This window comes from Helobdella robusta (assembly GCF_000326865.2).
Source record: "Helobdella robusta unplaced genomic scaffold HELROscaffold_34, whole genome shotgun sequence".
NCBI lineage: Eukaryota > Metazoa > Annelida > Clitellata > Rhynchobdellida > Glossiphoniidae > Helobdella > Helobdella robusta.
In genome coordinates this window covers 1,322,631-1,328,976 of record NW_008704659.1, presented here as the reverse complement: position 1 = coordinate 1,328,976, position 6,346 = coordinate 1,322,631, and positions in this window count along the sequence as shown.

The window sequence follows — 6,346 nt, the reverse complement described above, 5'->3', positions numbered from 1 at the left end:
TAGTCATATCTCTAGACCCACTCATAGTAGTAGTAGTAGTATAGTAGTAGTAGTAGTAGTAGTAGTGGTAGTAGTAGTAGTAGTAATAGTAGCAGTAGTAGTAGTAGTAGTAGTAGTAGTAGTAGCAGTAGTAGTAGTAGTAGTAGTAGTAGTAGTAGTAGTAGCAGTAGTAGTAGTAGTAGTAGTAGTAGTAGTAGTAGTAGTAGTAGTAGTAGTAGTAGCAGTAGTAGTAGTAGTAGTAGTAGTAGTAGTAGTAGTAGTAGTAGTAGCAGTAGTAGTAGTAGTAGTAGTAGTAGTAGTAGTAGTAGTAGTAGTAGTAGTAGTAGTAAGTTAAAAAAAAATTTCCAAGGGTAGATCAAAATTTTCAAACTTTCATTCTCAGATGAAATTTTTCAAAGCTTACTCCTGAGAAAAGTTCATTAAGCCGACTTCCTTTTCAAAATTTTAATTCCGACATTTTTAAAAACTAATAATAATAATAATAATTATTATTATTATTATTATTGTGATTAATATTTATTTTTATTAGTAGTAGTGTTAGTAGTATTAGAATTTTAAATAGCAAAAGTAATAGCAAATGAGGTAGTTTTTTTAAACAATGACAAGAGCAGTAGGAAGAGAAGAAAAAAAAGAAGAAGAAGAAGAAGGAGAAAGAGAAGAAGGAGAAGAAGAAAAAAACAAAAGAAAGAATAATAAAAAGAAAAAGATGTTAATGAAAAATAAAAATACGAAATAAAATGACGGGTAGTTGAGATAGTTAATGGCTTGTCGTTTATCAAACATTTATGATACCAATTAGGAAACAATTTTCGATAATATGAAACATATTAAAAAATACTAATAATAATACTTATTATTATTATTCATTATTATTATATTTATATATGCTTATTATTTTGCAGTTGCTGCTAAAAAATGTATTTCTTAAATGATAGATTGATTGATTGCTTGATTGATAGATTGCTTGATTGATTGATAAACTGATTGATAGACTGATTGATAGACTGATTGATAGACTGATTGATGAACTGATTGACTATAAATGTGATAGCCAACCTCAATTGGTTGGCTATCACATTTATTTGTTATACATCAGCTGTAAAAACCATTTATTTGTTACTTCCATTGTTTTTCTAAAAAATGGACAAAGTCAATTTTAAATTTAATTTTGTCTGATGCAACATGGCGATAAAACATTTTATTTATTCATGTTATTCATTTATTCATGGTAATTTGTTGCACCACACACGTTCTAAAAATAGCAACAATATTTTTTGACATTATGCACATGCACACACACGCACACAAGCACGCTTATACAAACACACACACACACACACACCCACATACACACACGTACAAACACAAACACACGCATGAACACAATATGCATCCTAGTTGCGATGAACACTTCTATAATGGAAAAATGGAAGATTGGATGAATAAATGATGAACATTCTTGTTGAAGAACAACATACACATACATACACACGAGTGTGGTGTGTGTGTATATATATGTGTGTGTGTGTGTGTGTGTCTGTGTGTGTGTGCGTGTTTGTTGTTAGTTATACTGAAAAAAGATTCGAAGTTATTTGAAGTAGCAGAGACAAGAAGACAAACAAATTATTAACAAGCTAAAAAATAACTAAATTAAGTTGACAAATGATGGAAAGACAGAAAACAATGAAAAAATGGACGGACGGAAAAGAGAGGGGAAAAAAAGAATTAATTAGATCTATTCCTTTGAGTGCTTCTCTGCAATAATTGCAAGGTATCTTACAAATTATGGAATGCTAGAAAAATTGAAATGATAAAAATAACAAAATAATAATAATACTGCGAATAATGATGACGATGACGACGATGATGAGAATGATAACAACAACGACAACAACAACGACAACAACAAAACAACAGAAACAACAATAATAATAATAATAATGTTTACAAGTATTGTAACGGTCATGTGACCATTGCTAGCCACAGTTATTACGTTTTTATTGGTCCTGGCCAATTGAAATGTAGAGTGATGGTTCTGGGATTGAACTGATGGGATGTTAATAGCTTCTTTTTACGTTGTTTTGGCTCGATTACAAAGGGTTCAACTGGTTTATCCAACTCTGACTCGGACCCAGTAAACTAGATGGGCCCACAAAAATGAAATGATTTTTGTAAAAATATTATGAATCATACATAAAACCTACATACTCGGATACAGATGTTTGTTAACTATATGAAAATCGGTTGTTTAGGAGTTTGTACAAATTTGCAAAGAATTTATTTAGTTACAATCAACTGTGATCGAGAAGAAATACATCTAAATGTAATTATAAAACAAAATTTTACAAAATTGTTGCCGGCATCGCACAATCGATTTTTTTAAATTTGTTGAAAATATATCGATTTGTTTTTTGTACATAGATGAAAAACTGAAAACGCTTCTTATTCTGCTTAAGAAATTGCAAAGGCATGGTAATATCGAGATTGAATTTGATGTTTTGTAATTTCTTGGGCATTGCAAACAAAATATCGTGACCATAACGTTTATATTTCTTTCATCTACCAACAAAAACATTTTTCAATTACTTACATGCCTGCATGTTTCATGAGAAAATGATCAAAAGAATTCGTTGGGACTGAATAATGTCTATTTTATACTTTTTGGACTCGTCTCGTTTCGCGACTAAAATCAGCAACAAGATGGTGCGAATGATCATTGTTTTAACGTTTTTCTTGCTGCTTAGTTCTCTATTGTCATGATTTTTCTCGTTTCGTTTCGTCTCGTCACACGGTTGCGAAAAAATGTTTTTTTACTCTCATTGCTTTTTTGGTTGTTTTGTCAAAGTATGAAAATTAAAAAGTGAATAAAATCAAAACCAGCAAATAAAAAAATAACATGGCGGCTAATAAAACGCCAACGATTGGATAAATAAACACATTTACCGAGAAAACTTTAAAAAAATTATTATTATTTTGTAGAATCGCGTCTGGTAAAGAACATTGTGAGGAAAATATTTAAAAGAGAGTGCATTAGCGGAGAAATATTTATTTAAAAAAAAAACAGGACAAGACGTGCCAAGGAATACGAAGAAGTCGAATTTGATATGGTGAGAAAGGGTTTGAGGTAATTGGAAGTTTTTATCAAAATGTGAGTACAAGTATCTTTTTATCTATGGACCTTATAAGATTCTTGTGTGTGTGTGTGTGTTTGTTTGTGTGTGTGTGTGTGTGTTTGTTTGTGTGTGTGTTTGTGTGTGTTGTTGATATTTTTGAAATTAAAAAAATGTTGACATTAATACTATTGTTATTAATATTATTATGGTTATTCCTACATTTACTAATAAGATAATTATTCTAGTTAATATTATTATGAGATTATTCATTAAACTTTATATTTCTGATATAGACCGCTTAAACATTTGAAATGTGCGTAGACTGTGGTTACATTTCTAAGCTAATCACCTCCACAAACATGTTTCAAATTTCAGAAGGAAGTAGGCAGCAAATGCAAACGTCTGATTTAATCTACGAAGGAGAAATTATATTTTCTACGTCTCATAATTTAGAAATAATAATAAATAATAATAACAATAATAATAATTTTTATAATTGTTACAAATGGTAGTAGTAGTAGTATTTGGAATCACTGCCGAACTTCTTGGTTTAAACATCAAAAAAGTCAACGCTGCTAAATGTATATTTTAAACTGAGATATGCAACCCAGTAGTTTTTTAATGTTTTTAAAATGAAATGAACACAAATCCAACTTTTGTATATGGTAATACTAGTTCACCATATCACATATAGCTCAAGGTTTCATAGCGGAACGTCTTGTTAGGATAACTTGTAAAAATTGGATTTAGGACTGAAGTCATGTCAAACAAGTCATGAATTTTTGTCATAGTAAAGTCATGAAAGTGACGTCAGGGCACCAGTAGTAGCAGTAGTAGTAATAGTAGTAGTAGAAGTAGTAGTAGCAGTAGTAGTAGTAGAAGTAGTGGTAGCGGACGCAGTAGCACCCCTATTATAGTTTATATTATTTTGCAATTAATTTTCATTATTGTTATCATTATTTATTATCTATAACCATAATTTCATAATAATGATAAGAATAATAATAATTACTAAGTAATTATAATTAAACATTATTTATAGGAACATGGTTAATGAAATATTATACGGCACTGCAAACACACACGCTGGGTTATTTATTGCTTGTACCTCCCGTGAAATCCTAGGAGTTCTTAATTAATTTTCAGGACTAATCAGGCTATTATTTGTAAATATCCGGTCGACGCGATGGAGTAATGGTTAAAGTGCCTGGCACTAATGTCGAAATAACGGGCTTCGAATGCAAAGAGATCCTCGTCTGTTACGTGCAAATGAAGCTAATGCGTTCACTTGCGATACGTGTTGTCTTTTGGCACTTCTGAAGAGGTACTAACTTACACCTATTAAATAAACAAATAAATAAATAGAATAAATTTAGAAATTAATGAAAATCTTAACATTAAAATTTTAATTTTTGTGTAGTAGATATTCCCAAAAATTAAAATGTGATTCCAAATGAAAGTGTTTAAAAAAAAATTTTTTGCCATTAGAAACACCAAACCTGAAAAAACTTCCATCTACATTTTATTGTTAGTTTAGACATAAAACGGCGTCATGTTCTGCCTTCTATTAAATGACATGAAAATAAAGGCAGAGAGATTGAACGTTAAAATTAACTAAGGCGAAAATAATGACTTGAATATAAAGTTTTTCTCTGTTGTTTTTCTGTTGTTTCGCATTGTTTTTTCTCTTAAAAATTAAAATAAACGCTTTTTATGGTACTAATATTAATCAGAATTTGTATAAAAAATAGATTCAAATAATAAAAAATTTATGGACATAAATATATTTTCCAAAAAAAATTTTTTCTGAATTTTTTTCCAATTTTTTTTTAGCAAGAGACAATTAAACATTAATCATCAAATGCGTTTACATTTTATAATAACAATCCCGTTGGAAGTGGAAGACACCATGTACAACCACGCAATTGTATGTGTGTGTGTGTGTGTGTGTGTGTGTATATATATGTTTGACGCAACATAATATTCATTGCAGACTTCTGAAAATAATAGTAACATCGTAATAGTCAAGCAGCAGAATGGGAAAAAAAGCGAAAAGACAAAACACGTATGTAATTACACAATGATGAATTCGAGAGATTAAAAAACAATGAGTGAAACAATGAATAGCACATGAAGATATGCACACACACACACACACACGCACGCACGCACACACACACATACATACATACACATACATACATACATACATACATACATATTATGATTATTATTAATTTATATCGCGTCCTATGCATAGCTTCAGGGTCACTTGGATAAACAATGACTTTTGACGTTTCCGAAGGCCTGAATAAACAAATATTTCTTTAATCGTTTCCTGAAAAGTTTGATGGTTGGCTGTTGACGAATAATGGCAAGCAAACCATTCCATATGGAAGGAGAGCTTTAGTTGAATGAGTGAATCTGTGCTGGAAGATAAATTATTGATTTTTAAAACAACTTTTGCAACTCTATTTGAGTTCGTTGAGAAAGTTAAAAGGTAGGAAGGGAGACCGTAGAGAAGAGAATTACGGTAATCTAAACGTGATAGTACGAGACATCGAGCCAGTGAAGAAGCAACATACATACATACATACATACATACATACATACATACATACATACATACATACATACATACATACATACATACATACATACATACATACATACATACATACATACATACATACATACATACATACATACATACATACATACACCCATGCATACAAATACAACCATGAATGTAGGCACGCAACCGTAAAAGAGAACGTAAAGATTAAGCACAGTGTTAAAACTCACGATATATTTTTAGATTTTATTTTGGAAAACAATAAATTTATTCATCTGAACTTTCATTTAACAATTTGAAATTCCTTTTTGGTTTATCAAGAATAATTTGAAATAATTAAAATAAAATTTTAAAAAAATGAAGAAATGTAATTTAAAGTGTTAGAGATGTTATTATAACAAGCATTTTAACAGTATAATTTCTTAGCCAAAACTCTGTTTAATCATGTGTCAATTTTACAGTTTTGAAAGAAAAATACCTCAAAATTTCTCGATCAGTGATACGTGCAGATGGGTCTGTTTACATTTTTGTTTCAGGCAAATGCATTCCTCGATTGGTTGATCGTTTAATTGTTTGATTGGTTGGTCGATTGATTGATTGATTAATTGACTGTTTGTATGATTAGTTATTTGGTTAATTAATCACGTGATTGCAAAAA